A 22,483-nucleotide genomic window follows, 5' to 3' on the forward strand; every position below is an offset into this window, starting at 1 on the left:
CACTAGGTGTTAGACTTCTATGCAAAAGTGGGGCTGCCGAGCTAGCGTGATGAAACACATGGGGAGTCGTGTTCTGCCTTTCGCTGGGGCCTGAGTCTCACTCGCAAAAAGCTTTGGACTCCCTTGCAGTGCTCTCACGCAGGCACACAACAAAATGCTTCCACCCTCAGGAGCAGCTCTTTTACCTGCAGCACAGGCTTTCTACCGAGTTTTTCCTTCGAGTTAGGTGGCTGTGTTTAAGCCTGCACACACACCATGGTCAACGGAACTAGCCCCATAACCATGTAGTGAGTTGAGAGCTGCCCTCTGTACCGGCCTGTCTCTCCCCAGATATTACAAAATGGAAACCGCCCCCAGGCGCTCAGCCACAGTACACCCTAAACTGCTTCGCCCACAGAGAGGTCGACGGTAGCTAAAGCACGGTTTCTCTACAGTGTTGTTTCTTCGAGTTAGAACGCTAGCTATGAGACTTCCATGCAAAAGTGGGGCTGCCGTGCTAGCTTGATGAAACACATGGGGAGTCATGTTCTGCCTTTCACTGGGGACTGAGTCTCACTCGCAAAAAGCTTTCGACTCGCTTGCAGTGCTCTCACGCACGCACACAACAAAATGCTGCCACCCTCAGGAGCAGCTGTTTTACCTGCAGCACAGGCTCTCAACCGAGTTTCTCCTTCGAGGTAGGTGGCTGTGTTTAAGCTGCCACACACACCCTGGGCAACGGTCCTAGCCCCATAACCATGATGTGAGTTGAGAGCTTCCTTCTGTACCGGCCTGTCTCTCCCCCGATATTACGATATTGAAACCGTCCCCAGGCTCTCAGCCACAGTACACCCTAAACTGCTTCGCCCACAGAGAGGTCGACGGTAGCTAAAGCACGGTTTCTCTACTGTGTAGTTTCTTCGTGTTAGAACGCTAGCTATTAGACTTCCATGCAAATGTGGGGCTGCCGTGCTAGCTTGGTCAAACACATGGGGAGTCGTGTTCTGCCTTTCGCTGGGGCCTGAGTCTCACTCGCAAAAAGCTTTGGACTCCCTTGCAGTGCTCTCACGCACGCACACAACAAAATGCTGCCACCCTCAGGAGCAGCTGCTTTACCTGAAGCACAGGCTCTCAACCGAGTTTTTCCTTCGAGTTAGGTGGCTTCATTTAAGCCTGCACACACACCCTGGGCAACGGTCCTAGCCCCATAACCATGATGTGGGTTGAGAGCTGCCCTCTGTACCGGCCTGTCTCTCCCCCGATATTACGATATTGAAACCGTCCCCAGGCTCTCAGCCACAGTACACCCTAAACCACTTCGCCCACAGAGAGGTCGACAGTAGCTAAAGCACGGTTTCTCTACAGTGTTGTTTCTTCCAGTTAGAAAGCTAGCTATTAGACTTCCATTCAAAAGTATGGCTGTAGTAATACTTTCATGGAACATGTGGGGAGTGATGTTCTGGCTTCTTTCAGGGCCTGGGTCTCACAAGGAGAATGGTTTTGGACTCACTTGCTGTGCACTCACGCATGCACACCACACAATGCGTCCACCCTGAGGCTGGCTATTTTAGCCTAACCAGGAATTCCCTACAGAGTTGTTCCTTTGACTTAGGTGGTTGTCTTATGGCCTGCAGGCACACCCGGGGCAGCGGTACTAGCCTCATAAACAGGAGGTGAGTTGAGAGCTGCCTTCCGCACCGGCCTGTTTCTCACTCCATTTCACCTATGGGACCCTTTCCCCGGTCTCTCCTACACGAGCACTATACAACTCCTGCGGCTTCAGGAACGGCAATGCTGGCTAAAGCGCAGTAACACTACAGCATTGATTCTTGGTGTTAGTAGCCTGGTAGGCGAATGAGCTGCAGCTGGGATTCTTTACAGGCTTGTTTCTTCCCACTCAGTGTCGAGCACATAGCATTCCAAGCACACATGGAGCAGTAGTGTTAGCTTCAGGTAGCAAGAGCTGAGTCCAGAGGTGCCTTGTGCCCGGACCTATTTCTCCCTTGGTTTCACGTATGGAACCCGTTCCCAAGGCTCTCAGCCACGGTACTCCGTGTAAGGCTTCCTCCGTCTAGAGGTCGACGGTAGCTAAAGCACGGTTTCTCTACAGTGTTGTTTCTTCGAGTTAGAACACTAGGTGTTAGACTTCTATGCAAAAGTGGGGCTGCCGAGCTAGCGTGATGAAACACATGGGGAGTCGTGTTCTGCCTTTCGCTGGGGCCTGAGTCTCACTCGCAAAAAGCTTTGGACTCCCTTGCAGTGCTCTCACGCAGGCACACAACAAAATGCTTCCACCCTCAGGAGCAGCTCTTTTACCTGCAGCACAGGCTTTCTACCGAGTTTTTCCTTCGAGTTAGGTGGCTGTGTTTAAGCCTGCACACACACCATGGTCAACGGAACTAGCCCCATAACCATGTAGTGAGTTGAGAGCTGCCCTCTGTACCGGCCTGTCTCTCCCCAGATATTACAAAATGGAAACCGCCCCCAGGCGCTCAGCCACAGTACACCCTAAACAGCTTCGCCCACAGAGAGGTCGACGGTAGCTAAAGCACGGTTTCTCTACAGTGTTGTTTCTTCGAGTTAGAACGCTAGCTATGAGACTTCCATGCAAAAGTGGGGCTGCCGTGCTAGCTTGATGAAACACATGGGGAGTCATGTTCTGCCTTTCACTGGGGCCTGAGTCTCACTCGCAAAAAGCTTTCGACTCGCTTGCAGTGCTCTCACGCACGCACACAACAAAATGCTGCCACCCTCAGGAGCAGCTGTTTTACCTGCAGCACAGGCTCTCAACCGAGTTTCTCCTTCGAGGTAGGTGGCTGTGTTTAGGCTGCCACACACACCCTGGGCAACGGTCCTAGCCCCATAACCATGATGTGAGTTGAGAGCTGCCTTCTATACCGGCCTGTGACTCTCCCCCGATATTACGATATTGAAACCGTCCCCAGGCTCTCAGACACAGTACACCCTAAACTGCTTCGCCCACAGAGAGGTCGACGGTAGCTAAAGCACGGTTTCTCTACTGTGTAGTTTCTTCGTGTTAGAACGCTAGCTATTAGACTTCCATGCAAATGTGGGGCTGCCGTGCTAGCTTGGTCAAACACATGGGGAGTCGTGTTCTGCCTTTCGCTGGGGCCTGAGTCTCACTCGCAAAAAGCTTTGGACTCCCTTGCAGTGCTCTCACGCACGCACACAACAAAATGCTGCCACCCTCAGGAGCAGCTGCTTTACCTTAAGCACAGGCTCTCAACCGAGTTTTTCCTTCGAGTTAGGTGGCTTCATTTAAGCCTGCACACACACCCTGGGCAACGGTCCTAGCCCCATAACCATGATGTGGGTTGAGAGCTGCCCTCTGTACCGGCCTGTCTCTTCCCCGATATTACGATATTGAAACCGTCCCCAGGCTCTCAGCCACAGTACACCCTAAACTGCTTCGCCCACAGAGAGGTCGACAGTAGCTAAAGCACGGTTTCTCTACAGTGTTGTTTCTTCCAGTTAGAAAGCTAGCTATGAGACTTCCATTCAAAAGTGTGGCTGTAGTAATACTTTCATGGAACATGTGGGGAGTGATGTTCTGGCTTCTTTCAGGGCCTGGGTCTCACAAGGAAAATGGTTTTGGACTCACTTGCTGTGCACTCACGCATGCACACCACACAATGCGTCCACCCTGAGGCCTGGCTATTTTAGCCTAACCAGGAATTCCCTACAGAGTTGTTCCTTTGACTTAGGTGGTTGGCTTATGGCCTGCAGGCACACCCGGGGCAGCGGTACTAGCCTCATAAACAAGAGGTGAGTTGAGAGCTGCCTTCCGCACCGGCCTGTTTCTCACTCCATTTCACGTATGGGACCCTTTCCCCGGTCTCTCCTACACGAGCACTATACAACTCCTGCGGCTTCAGGAACGGCAATGCTGGCTAAAGCGCAGTAACACTACAGCATGGATTCTTGGTGTTCGTAGCCTGGTAGGCGAATGAGCTGCAGCTGGGATTCTTTATAGGCTTGTTTCTTCCCAGTCAGTGTCGAGCACATAGCATTCCAAGGACACATGGAGCAGTAGTGTTAGCTTCAGGTAGCAAGAGCTGAGTCCAGAGGTGCCTTGTGCCCGGACCTATTTCTCCCTTGGTTTCACGTATGGAACCCGTTCCCCAGGCTCTCAGCCACGGTACTCCGTGTAATGCTTCCTCAGTCTAGAGGTCGACGGTAGCTAAAGCACGGTTTCTCTACAGTGTTGTTTCTTCGAGTTAGAACACTAGGTGTTAGACTTCTATGCAAAAGTGGGGCTGCCGAGCTAGCGTGATGAAACACATGGGGAGTCGTGTTCTGCCTTTCGCTGGGGCCTGAGTCTCACTCGCAAAAAGCTTTGGACTCCCTTGCAGTGCTCTCACGCAGGCACACAACAAAATGCTTCCACCCTCAGGAGCAGCTCTTTTACCTGCAGCACAGGCTTTCTACCGAGTTTTTCCTTCGAGTTAGGTGGCTGTGTTTAAGCCTGCACACACACCATGGTCAACGGAACTAGCCCCATAACCATGTAGTGAGTTGAGAGCTGCCCTCTGTACCGGCCTGTCTCTCCCCAGATATTACAAAATGGAAACCGCCCCCAGGCGCTCAGCCACAGTACACCCTAAACTGCTTCGCGCACAGAGAGGTCGACGGTAGCTAAAGCACGGTTTCTCTACAGTGTTGTTTCTTCGAGTTAGAACGCTAGCTATGAGACTTCCATGCAAAAGTGGGGCTGCCGTGCTAGCTTGATGAAACACATGGGGAGTCATGTTCTGCCTTTCACTGGGGCCTGAGTCTCACTCGCAAAAAGCTTTCGACTCGCTTGCAGTGCTCTCACGCACGCACACAACAAAATGCTGCCACCCTCAGGAGCAGCTGTTTTACCTGCAGCACAGGCTCTCAACCGAGTTTCTCCTTCGAGGTAGGTGGCTGTGTTTAAGCTGCCACACACACCCTGGGCAACGGTCCTAGCCCTATAACCATGATGTGAGTTGAGAGCTTCCTTCTGTACCGGCCTGTCTCTCCCCCGATATTACGATATTGAAACCGTCCCCAGGCTCTCAGCCACAGTACACCCTAAACTGCTTCGCCCACAGAGAGGTCGACGGTAGCTAAAGCACGGTTTCTCTACTGTGTAGTTTCTTCGTGTTAGAACGCTAGCTATTAGACTTCCATGCAAATGTGGGGCTGCCGTGCTAGCTTGGTCAAACACATGGGGAGTCGTGTTCTGCCTTTCGCTGGGGCCTGAGTCTCACTCGCAAAAAGCTTTGGACTCCCTTGCAGTGCTCTCACGCACGCACACAACAAAATGCTGCCACCCTCAGGAGCAGCTGCTTTACCTGAAGCACAGGCTCTCAACCGAGTTTTCCTTCGAGTTAGGTGGCTTCATTTAAGCCTGCACACACACCCTGGGCAACGGTCCTAGCCCCATAACCATGATGTGGGTTGAGAGCTGCCCTCTGTACCGGCCTGTCTCTCCCCCGATATTACGATATTGAAACCGTCCCCAGGCTCTCAGCCACAGTACACCCTAAACCGCTTCGCCCACAGAGAGGTCGACAGTAGCTAAAGCACGGTTTCTCTACAGTGTTGTTTCTTCCAGTTAGAAAGCTAGCTATTAGACTTCCATTCAAAAGTATGGCTGTAGTAATACTTTCATGGAACATGTGGGGAGTGATGTTCTGGCTTCTTTCAGGGCCTGGGTCTCACAAGGAGAATGGTTTTGGACTCACTTGCTGTGCACTCACGCATGCACACCACACAATGCGTCCACCCTGAGGCTGGCTATTTTAGCCTAACCAGGAATTCCCTACAGAGTTGTTCCTTTGACTTAGGTGGTTGTCTTATGGCCTGCAGGCACACCCGGGGCAGCGGTACTAGCCTCATAAACAGGAGGTGAGTTGAGAGCTGCCTTCCGCACCGGCCTGTTTCTCACTCCATTTCACCTATGGGACCCTTTCCCCGGTCTCTCCTACACGAGCACTATACAACTCCTGCGGCTTCAGGAACGGCAATGCTGGCTAAAGCGCAGTAACACTACAGCATTGATTCTTGGTGTTAGTAGCCTGGTAGGCGAATGAGCTGCAGCTGGGATTCTTTACAGGCTTGTTTCTTCCCACTCAGTGTCGAGCACATAGCATTCCAAGCACACATGGAGCAGTAGTGTTAGCTTCAGGTAGCAAGAGCTGAGTCCAGAGGTGCCTTGTGCCCGGACCTATTTCTCCCTTGGTTTCACGTATGGAACCCGTTCCCAAGGCTCTCAGCCACGGTACTCCGTGTAAGGCTTCCTCCGTCTAGAGGTCGACGGTAGCTAAAGCACGGTTTCTCTACAGTGTTGTTTCTTCGAGTTAGAACACTAGGTGTTAGACTTCTATGCAAAAGTGGGGCTGCCGAGCTAGCGTGATGAAACACATGGGGAGTCGTGTTCTGCCTTTCGCTGGGGCCTGAGTCTCACTCGCAAAAAGCTTTGGACTCCCTTGCAGTGCTCTCACGCAGGCACACAACAAAATGCTTCCACCCTCAGGAGCAGCTCTTTTACCTGCAGCACAGGCTTTCTACCGAGTTTTTCCTTCGAGTTAGGTGGCTGTGTTTAAGCCTGCACACACACCATGGTCAACGGAACTAGCCCCATAACCATGTAGTGAGTTGAGAGCTGCCCTCTGTACCGGCCTGTCTCTCCCCAGATATTACAAAATGGAAACCGCCCCCAGGCGCTCAGCCACAGTACACCCTAAACTGCTTCGCCCACAGAGAGGTCGACGGTAGCTAAAGCACGGTTTCTCTACAGTGTTGTTTCTTCGAGTTAGAACGCTAGCTATGAGACTTCCATGCAAAAGTGGGGCTGCCGTGCTAGCTTGATGAAACACATGGGGAGTCATGTTCTGCCTTTCACTGGGGCCTGAGTCTCACTCGCAAAAAGCTTTCGACTCGCTTGCAGTGCTCTCACGCACGCACACAACAAAATGCTGCCACCCTCAGGAGCAGCTGCTTTACCTGAAGCACAGGCTCTCAACCGAGTTTTTCCTTCGAGTTAGGTGGCTTCATTTAAGCCTGCACACACACCCTGGGCAACGGTCCTAGCCCCATAACCATGATGTGGGTTGAGAGCTGCCCTCTGTACCGGCCTGTCTCTCCCCCGATATTACGATATTGAAACCGTCCCCAGGCTCTCAGCCACAGTACACCCTAAACCGCTTCGCCCACAGAGAGGTCGACAGTAGCTAAAGCACGGTTTCTCTACAGTGTTGTTTCTTCCAGTTAGAAAGCTAGCTATTAGACTTCCATTCAAAAGTATGGCTGTAGTAATACTTTCATGGAACATGTGGGGAGTGATGTTCTGGCTTCTTTCAGGGCCTGGGTCTCACAAGGAGAATGGTTTTGGACTCACTTGCTGTGCACTCACGCATGCACACCACACAATGCGTCCACCCTGAGGCCTGGCTATTTTAGCCTAACCAGGAATTCCCTACAGAGTTGTTCCTTTGACTTAGGTGGTTGTCTTATGGCCTGCAGGCACACCCGGGGCAGCGGTACTAGCCTCATAAACAGGAGGTGAGTTGAGAGCTGCCTTCCGCACCGGCCTGTTTCTCACTCCATTTCACCTATGGGACCCTTTCCCCGGTCTCTCCTACACGAGCACTATACAACTCCTGCGGCTTCAGGAACGGCAATGCTGGCTAAAGCGCAGTAACACTACAGCATTGATTCTTGGTGTTAGTAGCCTGGTAGGCGAATGAGCTGCAGCTGGGATTCTTTATAGGCTTGTTTCTTCCCAGTCAGTGTCGAGCACATAGCATTCCAAGCAGACATGGAGCACTAGTGTTCGCTTCAGGTAGCAAGAGCTGAGTCCAGAGGTGCCTTGTGCCCGGACCTATTTCTCCCTTGGTTTCACGTATGGAACCCGTTCCCCAGGCTCTCAGCCACGGTACTCCGTGTAATGCTTCCTCCGTCTAGAGGTCGACAGTAGCTAAAGCACGGTTTCTCTACAGTGTTGTTTCTTCCAGTTAGAAAGCTAGCTATTAGACTTCCATTCAAAAGTATGGCTGTAGTAATACTTTCATGGAACATGTGGGGAGTGATGTTCTGGCTTCTTTCAGGGCCTGGGTCTCACAAGGAGAATGGTTTTGGACTCACTTGCTGTGCACTCACGCATGCACACCACACAATGCGTCCACCCTGAGGCCTGGCTATTTTAGCCTAACCAGGAATTCCCTACAGAGTTGTTCCTTTGACTTAGGTGGTTGTCTTATGGCCTGCAGGCACACCCGGGGCAGCGGTACTAGCCTCATAAACAGGAGGTGAGTTGAGAGCTGCCTTCCGCACCGGCCTGTTTCTCACTCCATTTCACCTATGGGACCCTTTCCCCGGTCTCTCCTACACGAGCACTATACAACTCCTGCGGCTTCAGGAACGGCAATGCTGGCTAAAGCGCAGTAACACTACAGCATTGATTCTTGGTGTTAGTAGCCTGGTAGGCGAATGAGCTGCAGCTGGGATTCTTTACAGGCTTGTTTCTTCCCACTCAGTGTCGAGCACATAGCATTCCAAGCACACATGGAGCAGTAGTGTTAGCTTCAGGTAGCAAGAGCTGAGTCCAGAGGTGCCTTGTGCCCGGACCTATTTCTCCCTTGGTTTCACGTATGGAACCCGTTCCCCAGGCTCTCAGCCACGGTACTCCGTGTAATGCTTCCTCCGTCTAGAGGTCGACGGTAGCTAAAGCACGGTTTCTCTACAGTGTTGTTTCTTCGAGTTAGAACACTAGGTGTTAGACTTCTATGCAAAAGTGGGGCTGCCGAGCTAGCGTGATGAAACACATGGGGAGTCGTGTTCTGCCTTTCGCTGGGGCCTGAGTCTCACTCGCAAAAAGCTTTGGACTCCCTTGCAGTGCTCTCACGCAGGCACACAACAAAATGCTTCCACCCTCAGGAGCAGCTCTTTTACCTGCAGCACAGGCTTTCTACCGAGTTTTTCCTTCGGGTTAGGTGGCTGTGTTTAAGCCTGCACACACACCATGGTCAACGGAACTAGCCCCATAACCATGTAGTGAGTTGAGAGCTGCCCTCTGTACCGGCCTGTCTCTCCCCCAGATATTACAAAATGGAAACCGCCCCCAGGCGCTCAGCCACAGTACACCCTAAACTGCTTCGCCCACAGAGAGGTCGACGGTAGCTAAAGCACGGTTTCTCTACAGTGTTGTTTCTTCGAGTTAGAACGCTAGCTATTAGACGTCCATGCAAAAGTGGGGCTGCCGTGCTAACTTGATGAAACACATGGGGAGTCGTATTCTGCCTTTCGCTGGGGCCTGAGTCTCGCTCGCAAAAAGCTTTGGACTCCCTTGCAGTGCTCTCACGCACGCACACAACAAAATGCTGCCACCCTCACGAGCAGCTGTTTGACCTGCAGCACAGGCTCTCAACCGAGTTTCTCCTTCGAGGTAGGTGGCTGTGTTTAAGCTGCCACACACACCCTGGGTAACGGACCTAGCCCCATAACCATGATGTGAGTTGAGAGCTGTCTTCTGTACCGGCCTGTCTCTCCCCCAATATTACGATATTGAAACCGTCCCCAGGCTCTCAGCCACAGTACACCCTAAACTGCTTGGCCCACAGAGAGGTCGACGGTAGCTAAAGCACGGTTTCTCTACTGTGTAGTTTCTTCGTGTTAGAACGCTAGCTATTAGACTTCCATGCAAATGTGGGGCTGCCGTGCTAGCTTGGTGAAACACATGGGGAGTCGTGTTCTGCCTTTCGCTGGGGCCTGAGTCTCACTCGCAAAAAGCTTTGGACTCCCTTGCAGTGCTCTCACGCACGCACACAACAAAATGCTGCCACCCTCAGGAGCAGCTGCTTTACCTGAAGCACAGGCTCTCAACCGAGTTTCTCCTTCGAAGTAGGTGGCTGTGTTTAAGCTGCCACACACACACTGGGCAACGGTCCTAGCCCCATAACCATGATGTGCGTTGAGAGCTGCCCTCTGTACCGGCCTGTCTCTCCCCCGATATTACGATATTGAAACCGTCCCCAGGCTCTCAGCCACAGTACACCCTAAACCGCTTCGCCCACAGAGAGGTCGACAGTAGCTAAAGCACGGTTTCTCTACAGTGTTGTTTCTTCCAGTTAGAAAGCTAGCTATTAGACTTCCATTCAAAAGTATGGCTGTAGTAATACTTTCATGGAACATGTGGGGAGTGATGTTCTGGCTTCTTTCAGGGCCTGGGTCTCACAAGGAGAATGGTTTTGGACTCACTTGCTGTGCACTCACGCATGCACACCACACAATGCGTCCACCCTGAGGCTGGCTATTTTAGCCTAACCAGGAATTCCCTACAGAGTTGTTCCTTTGACTTAGGTGGTTGTCTTATGGCCTGCAGGCACACCCGGGGCAGCGGTACTAGCCTCATAAACAGGAGGTGAGTTGAGAGCTGCCTTCCGCACCGGCCTGTTTCTCACTCCATTTCACCTATGGGACCCTTTCCCCGGTCTCTCCTACACGAGCACTATACAACTCCTGCGGCTTCAGGAACGGCAATGCTGGCTAAAGCGCAGTAACACTACAGCATTGATTCTTGGTGTTAGTAGCCTGGTAGGCGAATGAGCTGCAGCTGGGATTCTTTACAGGCTTGTTTCTTCCCACTCAGTGTCGAGCACATAGCATTCCAAGCACACATGGAGCAGTAGTGTTAGCTTCAGGTAGCAAGAGCTGAGTCCAGAGGTGCCTTGTGCCCGGACCTATTTCTCCCTTGGTTTCACGTATGGAACCCGTTCCCAAGGCTCTCAGCCACGGTACTCCGTGTAAGGCTTCCTCCGTCTAGAGGTCGACGGTAGCTAAAGCACGGTTTCTCTACAGTGTTGTTTCTTCGAGTTAGAACACTAGGTGTTAGACTTCTATGCAAAAGTGGGGCTGCCGAGCTAGCGTGATGAAACACATGGGGAGTCGTGTTCTGCCTTTCGCTGGGGCCTGAGTCTCACTCGCAAAAAGCTTTGGACTCCCTTGCAGTGCTCTCACGCAGGCACACAACAAAATGCTTCCACCCTCAGGAGCAGCTCTTTTACCTGCAGCACAGGCTTTCTACCGAGTTTTTCCTTCGAGTTAGGTGGCTGTGTTTAAGCCTGCACACACACCATGGTCAACGGAACTAGCCCCATAACCATGTAGTGAGTTGAGAGCTGCCCTCTGTACCGGCCTGTCTCTCCCCAGATATTACAAAATGGAAACCGCCCCCAGGCGCTCAGCCACAGTACACCCTAAACTGCTTCGCCCACAGAGAGGTCGACGGTAGCTAAAGCACGGTTTCTCTACAGTGTTGTTTCTTCGAGTTAGAACGCTAGCTATGAGACTTCCATGCAAAAGTGGGGCTGCCGTGCTAGCTTGATGAAACACATGGGGAGTCATGTTCTGCCTTTCACTGGGGCCTGAGTCTCACTCGCAAAAAGCTTTCGACTCGCTTGCAGTGCTCTCACGCACGCACACAACAAAATGCTGCCACCCTCAGGAGCAGCTGCTTTACCTGAAGCACAGGCTCTCAACCGAGTTTTTCCTTCGAGTTAGGTGGCTTCATTTAAGCCTGCACACACACCCTGGTCAACGGTCCTAGCCCCATAACCATGATGTGGGTTGAGAGCTGCCCTCTGTACCGGCCTGTCTCTCCCCCGATATTACGATATTGAAACCGTCCCCAGGCTCTCAGCCACAGTACACCCTAAACCGCTTCGCCCACAGAGAGGTCGACAGTAGCTAAAGCACGGTTTCTCTACAGTGTTGTTTCTTCCAGTTAGAAAGCTAGCTATTAGACTTCCATTCAAAAGTATGGCTGTAGTAATACTTTCATGGAACATGTGGGGAGTGATGTTCTGGCTTCTTTCAGGGCCTGGGTCTCACAAGGAGAATGGTTTTGGACTCACTTGCTGTGCACTCACGCATGCACACCACACAATGCGTCCACCCTGAGGCCTGGCTATTTTAGCCTAACCAGGAATTCCCTACAGAGTTGTTCCTTTGACTTAGGTGGTTGTCTTATGGCCTGCAGGCACACCCGGGGCAGCGGTACTAGCCTCATAAACAGGAGGTGAGTTGAGAGCTGCCTTCCGCACCGGCCTGTTTCTCACTCCATTTCACCTATGGGACCCTTTCCCCGGTCTCTCCTACACGAGCACTATACAACTCCTGCGGCTTCAGGAACGGCAATGCTGGCTAAAGCGCAGTAACACTACAGCATTGATTCTTGGTGTTAGTAGCCTGGTAGGCGAATGAGCTGCAGCTGGGATTCTTTATAGGCTTGTTTCTTCCCAGTCAGTGTCGAGCACATAGCATTCCAAGCAGACATGGAGCACTAGTGTTCGCTTCAGGTAGCAAGAGCTGAGTCCAGAGGTGCCTTGTGCCCGGACCTATTTCTCCCTTGGTTTCACGTATGGAACCCGTTCCCCAGGCTCTCAGCCACGGTACTCCGTGTAATGCTTCCTCCGTCTAGAGGTCGACAGTAGCTAAAGCACGGTTTCTCTACAGTGTTGTTTCTTCCAGTTAGAAAGCTAGCTATTAGACTTCCATTCAAAAGTATGGCTGTAGTAATACTTTCATGGAACATGTGGGGAGTGATGTTCTGGCTTCTTTCAGGGCCTGGGTCTCACAAGGAGAATGGTTTTGGACTCACTTGCTGTGCACTCACGCATGCACACCACACAATGCGTCCACCCTGAGGCCTGGCTATTTTAGCCTAACCAGGAATTCCCTACAGAGTTGTTCCTTTGACTTAGGTGGTTGTCTTATGGCCTGCAGGCACACCCGGGGCAGCGGTACTAGCCTCATAAACAGGAGGTGAGTTGAGAGCTGCCTTCCGCACCGGCCTGTTTCTCACTCCATTTCACCTATGGGACCCTTTCCCCGGTCTCTCCTACACGAGCACTATACAACTCCTGCGGCTTCAGGAACGGCAATGCTGGCTAAAGCGCAGTAACACTACAGCATTGATTCTTGGTGTTAGTAGCCTGGTAGGCGAATGAGCTGCAGCTGGGATTCTTTACAGGCTTGTTTCTTCCCACTCAGTGTCGAGCACATAGCATTCCAAGCACACATGGAGCAGTAGTGTTAGCTTCAGGTAGCAAGAGCTGAGTCCAGAGGTGCCTTGTGCCCGGACCTATTTCTCCCTTGGTTTCACGTATGGAACCCGTTCCCCAGGCTCTCAGCCACGGTACTCCGTGTAATGCTTCCTCCGTCTAGAGGTCGACGGTAGCTAAAGCACGGTTTCTCTACAGTGTTGTTTCTTCGAGTTAGAACACTAGGTGTTAGACTTCTATGCAAAAGTGGGGCTGCCGAGCTAGCGTGATGAAACACATGGGGAGTCGTGTTCTGCCTTTCGCTGGGGCCTGAGTCTCACTCGCAAAAAGCTTTGGACTCCCTTGCAGTGCTCTCACGCAGGCACACAACAAAATGCTTCCACCCTCAGGAGCAGCTCTTTTACCTGCAGCACAGGCTTTCTACCGAGTTTTTCCTTCGGGTTAGGTGGCTGTGTTTAAGCCTGCACACACACCATGGTCAACGGAACTAGCCCCATAACCATGTAGTGAGTTGAGAGCTGCCCTCTGTACCGGCCTGTCTCTCCCCAGATATTACAAAATGGAAACCGCCCCCAGGCGCTCAGCCACAGTACACCCTAAACTGCTTCGCCCACAGAGAGGTCGACGGTAGCTAAAGCACGGTTTCTCTACAGTGTTGTTTCTTCGAGTTAGAACGCTAGCTATTAGACGTCCATGCAAAAGTGGGGCTGCCGTGCTAACTTGATGAAACACATGGGGAGTCGTATTCTGCCTTTCGCTGGGGCCTGAGTCTCGCTCGCAAAAAGCTTTGGACTCCCTTGCAGTGCTCTCACGCACGCACACAACAAAATGCTGCCACCCTCACGAGCAGCTGTTTGACCTGCAGCACAGGCTCTCAACCGAGTTTCTCCTTCGAGGTAGGTGGCTGTGTTTAAGCTGCCACACACACCCTGGGTAACGGACCTAGCCCCATAACCATGATGTGAGTTGAGAGCTGTCTTCTGTACCGGCCTGTCTCTCCCCCAATATTACGATATTGAAACCGTCCCCAGGCTCTCAGCCACAGTACACCCTAAACTGCTTGGCCCACAGAGAGGTCGACGGTAGCTAAAGCACGGTTTCTCTACTGTGTAGTTTCTTCGTGTTAGAACGCTAGCTATTAGACTTCCATGCAAATGTGGGGCTGCCGTGCTAGCTTGGTGAAACACATGGGGAGTCGTGTTCTGCCTTTCGCTGGGGCCTGAGTCTCACTCGCAAAAAGCTTTGGACTCCCTTGCAGTGCTCTCACGCACGCACACAACAAAATGCTGCCACCCTCAGGAGCAGCTGCTTTACCTGAAGCACAGGCTCTCAACCGAGTTTCTCCTTCGAAGTAGGTGGCTGTGTTTAAGCTGCCACACACACCCTGGGCAACGGTCCTAGCCCCATAACCATGATGTGCGTTGAGAGCTGCCTTCTGTACCGACCTGTCTCTCCCCCGATATTACGATATTGAAACCGTCCCCAGGCTCTCAGCCACAGTACACCCTAAACTGCTTCGCCCACAGAGAGGTCGACGGTAGCTAAAGCACGGTTTTTCTACTGTGTAGTTTCTTCGTGTTAGAACGCTAGCTATTAGACTTCCATGCAAATGTGGGGCTGCTGTGCTAGCTTGGTCAAACACATGGGGAGTCGTGTTCTGCCTTTCGCTGGGGCTTGAGTCTCACTCGCAAAAAGCTTTGGACTCCCTTGCAGTGCTCTCACGCAGGCACACAACAAAATGCTTCCACCCTCAGGAGCAGCTATTTTACCTGCAGCACAGGCTTTCTACCGAGTTTTTGCTTCGAGTTAGGTGGCTGTGTTTAAGCCTGCACACACACCATGGTCAACGGAACTAGCCCCATAACCATGATGTGAGTTGAGAGCTGCCCTCTGTACCGGCCTGTCTCTCCCCCGATATTACAAAATGGAAACCGTCCCCAGGCTCTCAGCCACAGTACACCCTAAACTGCTTCGCCCACAGAGAGGTCGACGGTAGCTAAAGCACGGTTTCTCGACAGTGTTGTTTCTTCGAGTAAGAACGCTACTATTAGACGTCCATGCAAAAGTGGGGCTGCCGTGCTAACTTGATGAAACACATGGGGAGTCGTGTTCTGCCTTTCGCTGGGGCCTGAGTCTCGCTCGCAAAAAGCTTTGACTCCCTTGCAGTGCTCTCACGCACGCACACAACAAAATGCTGCCACCCTCAGGAGCAGCTGTTTTACCTGCACCACAGGCTCTCAACCGAGTTTCTCCTTCGAGGTAGGTGGCTGTGTTTAAGCTGCCACACACACCCTGGGTAACGGTCCTAGCCCCATAACCATGATGTGAGTTGAGAGCTGTCTTCTGTACCGGCCTGTCTCTCCCCCAATATTACGATATTGAAACCGTCCCCAGGCTCTCAGCCACAGTACACCCTAAACTGCTTCGCCCACAGAGAGGTCGACGGTAGCTAAAGCACGGTTTCTGTACTGTGTAGTTTCTTCGTGTTAGAACGCTAGCTATTAGACTTCCATGCAAATGTGGGGCTGCCGAGCTAGCTTGGTCAAACACATGGGGAGTCGTGTTCTGCCTTTCGCTGGGGCCTGAGTCTCACTCGCAAAAAGCTTTGGACTCCCTTGCAGTGCTCTCACGCACGCACACAACAAAATGCTGCCACGCTCAGGAGCAGCTGTTTACCTGCAGCTCACGCTTTCAACCGAGTTTCTCCTTCAAGGTAGGTGGCTGTGTTTAAGCTGCCACACACACCCTGGGCAACGGTCCTAGCCCCATGACCATGATGTGAGTTGAGAGCTGCCTTCTGTACAGGCATGTCTCTCCCCCGATATTACGATATTGAAACCGTCCCCAGGCTCTCAGCTACAGTACACCCTAAACTGCTTCGCCCACAGAGAGGTCGACGGTAGCTAAAGCACGGTTTCTCTACTGTGTAGTTTCTTCGTGTAAGAACGTTAGCTATTAGACTTCCATGCAAATGTGGGGCTGCCGTGCTAGCTTGGTCAAACACATGGGGAGTCGTGTTCTGCCTTTCGCTGGGGCCTGAGTCTCACTCGCAAAAAGCTTTGGACTCCCTTGCAGTGCTCTCACGCAGGCACACAACATAATGCTTCCACCCTCAGGAGCAGCTATTTTACCTGCAGCACAGGCTTTCTACCGAGTTTTTGCTTCGAGTTAGGTGGCATGTTTAAGCCTGAACACACACCATGGTCAACGGAACTAGCCCCATAACCATGTAGTGAGTTGAGAGCTGCGCTCTGTACCGGCCTGTCTCTCCCCCGATATTACAAAATGGAAACCGTCCCCACGCTCTCAGCCACAGTACACCCTAAACTGGTTCGCCCACAGAGAGGTCGACGGTAGCTAAAGCACGGTTTCTCGACAGTGTTGTTTCTTCGAGTTAGAACGCTAGCTATTAGGCGTCCATGCAAATGTGGGGCTGCCGTGCTAACTTGATGAAACACATGGGGAGTCGTGTTCTGCCTTTCGCTGGGGCCTGAGTCTCGCTCGCAAAAGCTTTGGACTCCCTTGCAGTGCTCTCACGCACGCACACAACAAAATGCTGCCACCCTCAGGAGCAGCTGTTTTACCTGCAGCACAGGCGCTCAACCGAGTTTCTCTTTCGAGGTAGGTGGCTGTGTTTAAGCTGCCACACACACCCTGGGTAACGGTCCTAGCCCCATAACCATGATGTGAGTTGAGAGCTGTCTTCTGTACCGGCCTGTCTCTCCCCCAATATTACGATATTGAAACCGTCCCCTGGCTCTCAGCCACAGTACACCCTAAACTGCTTCGCCCACAGAGAGGTCGACGGTAGCTAAAGCACGGTTTCTCTACTGTGTAGTTTCTTCATGTTAGAACGCTACCTATTAGACTTCCATGCAAATGTGGGGCTGCCGAGCTAGCTTGGTCAAACACATGGGGGGTCGTGTTCTGCCTTTCGCTGGGGCCTGAGTCTCACTCGCAAAAAGCTTTGGACTCCCTTGCAGTGCTCTCACGCACGCACACAACAAAATACTGCCACCCTCAGGAGCATCTGTTTGACCTGCAGCACAGGCTCTCAACCGAGTTTCTCCTTCGAGGTAGGTGGCTGTGTTTAAGCTGCCACACACACCCTGGGCAACGGTCCTAGCCCCATGACCATGATGTGAGTTGAGAGCTGCCTTCTGTACAGGCATGTCTCTCCCCCGATATTACGATATTGAAACCGTCCCCAGGCTCTCAGCCACAGTACACCCTAAACTGCTTCGCCCACAGAGAGGTCGACAGTAGCTAAAGCACGGTTTCTGTACTGTGTAGTTTCTTCGTGTAAGAACGTTAGCTATTAGACTTCCATGCAAATGTGGGGCTGCCGTGCTAGCTTGGTGAAACACATGGGGAGTCGTGTTCTGCCTTTCGCAGGGGCCTGAGTCTCACTCGCAAAAAGCTTTGGACTCCCTTGCAGTGCTCTCACGCACGCACACAACAAAATGCTGCCACCCTCAGGAGCAGCTGCTTTACCTGAAGCACAGGCTCTCAACCGAGTTTTTCCTTCGAGTTAGGTGGCTTCATTTAAGCCTACACACACCCTGGGCAACGGTCCTAGCCCCATAACCATGATGTGGGTTGAGAGCTGCCCTCTATACCGGCCTGTCTCTCCCCCGATATTACGATATTGAAACCGTCCCCAGGCTCTCAGCCACAGTACACCCTAAACTGCTTCGCCCACAGAGAGGTCGACAGTAGGTAAAGCACGGTTTCTCTACAGTGTTGTTTCTTCCAGTTAGAAAGCTAGCTATTAGACTTCCATTCAAAAGTGTGGCCGTAGTACTAGTTTCATGGAGCAAGTGGGGAGTCGTGTTCTGGCTTCTTTCAGGGCCTGGGTCTCACAAGGAAAATGGTTTTGGACTCACTTGCTGTGCACTCACGCATGCACACCACACAATGCGTCCACCCTGAGGCATGGCTATTTTAGCCGAAGCAGGAATTCCCTACAGAGTTGTTCCTTTGACGTCGGTGGTTGGCTTATGGCCTGCAGGCACACCCGGGGCAGCGGTACTAGCCTCATAAACAAGAGGTGAGTTGAGAGCTGCCTTCCGCACCGGCCTGTTTCTCACTCCATTTCACGTATGGGACCCTTTCCCCGGTCTCTCCTACACGAGCACTATACAACTCCTGCGGCTTCAGGAACGGCAATGCTGGCTCAAGCGCAGTAACACTACAGCATTGATTCTTGGTGTTAGTGGCCTGGTAGGCGAATGAGCTGCAGCGGGGATTCTTTACAGGCTTGTTTCTTCCCAGTCAGTGTCGAGCACATAGCATTCCAAGCACAGATGGAGCAGTAGTGTTAGCTTCAGGTAGCAAGAACTGAGTCCAGAGGTGCCTTCTGCCCGAACCTATTTCTCCCTTGGTTTCATGTATGGAACCCGTTCCCCAGGCTCTCAGCCACGGTTCTCTGTGTAATCCTTCCTCCATCTAGAGGTCGAAGGTAGCTAAAGCACGGTTTCTCTACAGTGTTGTTTCTTCGAGTTAGAACACTAGCTGTTAGACTTCTATGCAAAAGTGGGGCTGCCGAGCTAGCGTGATGAAACACATGGGGAGTCGTGTTCTGCCTTTCGCTGGGGCCTGAGTCTCACTCGCAAAAAGCTTTGGACTCCCTTGCAGTGCTCTCACGCAGGCACACAACAAAATGCTTCCACCCTCAGGAGCAGCTATTTTACCTGCAGCACAGGCTTTCTACCGAGTTTTTGCTTCGAGTTAGGTGGCTGTGTTTAAGCCTGCACACACACCATGGTCAACGGAACTAGCCCCATAACCATGATGTGAGTTGAGAGCTGCCCTCTGTACCGGCCTGTCTCTCCCCAGATATTACAAAATGGAAACCGTCCCCAGGCGCTCAGCCACAGTACAGCCTAAACTGCTTCGTCCAAAGAGAGGTCGACGGTGGCTAATGCACGGTTTCTCTACAGTGTTGTTTCTTCGAGTTAGAACGCTAGCTATTAGACTTCCATGCCAATGTGGGGCTGCCGTGCTAGCTTGGTCAAACACATGGGGAGTCATGTTCTGCCTTTCACTGGGGCCTGAGTCTCACTCGCAAAAAGCTTTGGACTCGCTTGCAGTGCTCTCACGCACGCACACAACAAAATGCTGCCACCCTCAGGAGCAGCTGTTTTACCTGCAGCACAGGCTCTCAACCGAGTTTCTCCTTCGAGGTAGGTGGCTGTGTTTAAGCTTCCACACACACCCTGGGCAACGGTCCTAGCCCCATAAACATGATGTGAGTTGAGAGCTGCCTTCTGTACCGGCCTGTCTCTCCCCCGATATTACGATATTGAAACCGTCCGCAGGCTCTCAACCACAGTACACCCTATACTGCTTCGCCCAGAGAGAGGTCGACGGTAGCTAAAGCACGGTTTTTCTACTGTGTAGTTTCTTCGTGTTAGAACGCTAGCTATTAGACTTCCATGCCAATGTGGGGCTGCCGTGCTAGCTTGGTCAAACACATGGGGAGTCGTGTTCTGCCTTTCGCTGGGGCCTGAGTCTCACTCGCAAAAAGCTTTGGACTCCCTTGCAGTGCTCTCACGCACGCACACAACAAAATGCTGCCACCCTCAGGAGCAGCTGCTTTACCTGAAGCACAGGCTCTCAACCGAGTTTTTCCTTCGAGTTAGGTGGCTTCATTTAAGCCTGCACACACACCCTGGGCAACGGTCCTAGCCCCATAACCATGATGTGGGTTGAGAGCTGCCCTCTGTACCGGCCTGTCTCTCCCCCGATATTACGATATTGAAACCGTCCCCAGGCTCTCAGCCACAGTACACCCTAAACTGCTTCGCCCACAGAGAGGTCGACAGTAGCTAAAGCACGGTTTCTCTACAGTGTTGTTTCTTCCAGTTAGAAAGCTAGCTATTAGACTTCCATTCAAAAGTGTGGCCGTAGTTCTAGTTTCAAGGAGCAAGTGGGGAGTCGTGTTCTGGCTTCTTTCAGGGCCTGGGTCTCACAAGGAAAATGGTTTTGGACTCACTTGCTGTGCACTCACGCATGCACACCACACAATGCGTCCACCCTGAGGCATGGCTATTTTAGCCTAACCAGGAATTCCCTGCAGAGTTGTTCCTTTGACTTAGGTGGTTGGCTTATGGCCTGCAGGCACACCCGGGGCAGCGGTACTAGCCTCAATAACAGGAGGTGAGTTGAGAGCTGCCTTCCGCACCGGCCTGTTTCTCACTCCATTTCACGTATGGGACCCTTTCCCCGGTCTCTCCTACATGAGCACTATACAACTCCTGCGGCTTCAGGAACGGCAATGCTGGCTAAAGCGCAGTAACACTACAGCATTGATTCTTGGTGTTAGTAGCCTGGTAGGCGAATGAGCTGCAGCTGGGATTCTTTACAGGCCTGTTTCTTCCCAGTCAGTGTCGAGCACATAGCATTCCAAGCACACATGGAGCAGTAGTGTTAGCTTCAGGTAGCAAGTGCTGAGTCCAGAGGTGCCTTGTGCCCGGACCTATTTCTCCCTTGGTTTCACGTATGGAACCCGTTCCCCAGGATCTCAGCCACGGTACTCCGTGTAATGCTTCCTCCGTCTAGAGGTCGACGGTAGCTAAAGCACGGTTTCTCTACAGTGTTGTTTCTTCGAGTTAGAACACTAGGTGTTAGACTTCTATGCAAAAGTGGGGCTGCCGTGCTAGCATGATGAAACACATGGGGAGTCGTGTTCTGCCTTTCGCTGGGGCCTGAGTCTCACTCGCAAAAAGCTTTGGACTCCCTTGCAGTGCTCTCACGCAGGCACACAACAAAATGCTTCCACCCTCAGGAGCAGCTCTTTTACCTGCAGCACAGGCTTTCTACCGAGTTTTTCCTTCGAGTTAGGTGGCTGTGTTTAAGCCTGAACACACACCATGGTCAACGGAACTAGCCCCATAACCATGTAGTGAGTTGAGAGCTGCCCTCTGTACCGGCCTGTCTCTCCCCCGATCTTACAAAATGGAAACCGTCCCGAGGCTCTCAGCCACAGTACACCCTAAACTGCTTCGCCCACAGAGAGGTCGACGGTAGGTAAAGCACGGTTTCTCGACAGTGTTGTTTCTTCGAATTAGAACGCTAGCTATTAGACTTCCATGCAAAAGTGGGGCTGCCGTGCTAGCCTGATGAAACACATGGGGAGTCGTGTTCTGCCTTTCGCTGGGGCCTGAGTCTCACTCGCAAAAAGCTTTGGATTCCCTTGCAGTGCTCTCACGCACGCACACCACAAAATGCTGCCACCCTCAGGAGCAGCTGCTTTACCTGCAGCACAGGCTCTCAACCGAGTTTCTCCTTCGAGGTAGGTGGCTGTGTTTAAGCTGCCACACACCCTAGGTAACAGTACTAGCCCCATAACCATGATGTGAGTTGAGAGCTGCCTTCTGTACAGGCATGCCTCTCCCCCGATATTACGATATTGAAACCGTCCCCAGTCTCTCAGCCACAGTACACCCTAAACTGCTTCGCCCACAGAGAGGTCGATGGTAGCTAAAGCACGGTTTCTCTACTGTGTAGTTTCTTCGTGTTAGAACGCTAGCTATTAGACTTCCATGCAAATGTGGGGCTGCCGTGCTAGCTTGGTCAAACACATGGGGAATCGTGTTCTGCCTTTCGCTGGGGCCTGAGTCTCACTCGCAAAAAGCTTTGGACTCCCTTGCAGTGCTCTCACGCACGCACACAACAAAATGCTGTCACCGTCAGGAGCAGCTGCTTTACCTGAAGCACAGGCACTCAACCGAGTTTCTCCTTCAATGTAGGTGGCTGTGTTTAAGCTGCCACACACAATCTGGGTAACGGTCCTAGCCCCATAACCATGATGTGGGTTGAGAGCTGCCCTGTGTACCGGCCTGTCTCTCCCCCGATACTACGATATTGAAACCGTCCCCAGGCTCTCAGCCACAGTACACCCTAAACTGCTTCGCCCACAGAGAGGTCGACAGTAGCTAAAGCACGGTTTCTCTACAGTGTTGTTTCTTCCAGTTAGAAAGCTAGCTATTAGACTTCCATTCAAAAGTGTGGCCGTAGTACTAGTTTCATGGAACAAGTGGGGAGTCGTGTTCTGGCTTCTTTCAGGGCCTGGGTCTCACAAGGAAAATGGTTTTGGACTCACTTGCTGTGCACTCACGCATGCACACCACACAATGCGTCCACCCTGAGTCATGGCTATTTTAGCCGAAGCAGGAATTCCCTACAGAGTTGTTCCTTTGACTTAGGTGGTTGGCTTATGGCCTGCAGGCACACCCGGGGCAGCAGTACGAGCCTCATACACAAGAGGTGAGTTGAGAGCTGCCTTCCGCACCGGCCTGTTTCTCACTCCATTTCAAGTATGGGACCCTTTCCCCGGTCTCTCATACACGAGCACTATACAACTCCTGCGGCTTCAGGAACGGCAATGTTGGCTAAAGCGCAGTAACACTACAGCATTGATTCTTGGTGTTAGTAGCCTGGTAGGCGAATGA

The sequence above is a fragment of the Halichoerus grypus genome, chromosome 5 (genome assembly GCF_964656455.1).
Source record: "Halichoerus grypus chromosome 5, mHalGry1.hap1.1, whole genome shotgun sequence".
Taxonomy (NCBI): domain Eukaryota; kingdom Metazoa; phylum Chordata; class Mammalia; order Carnivora; family Phocidae; genus Halichoerus; species Halichoerus grypus.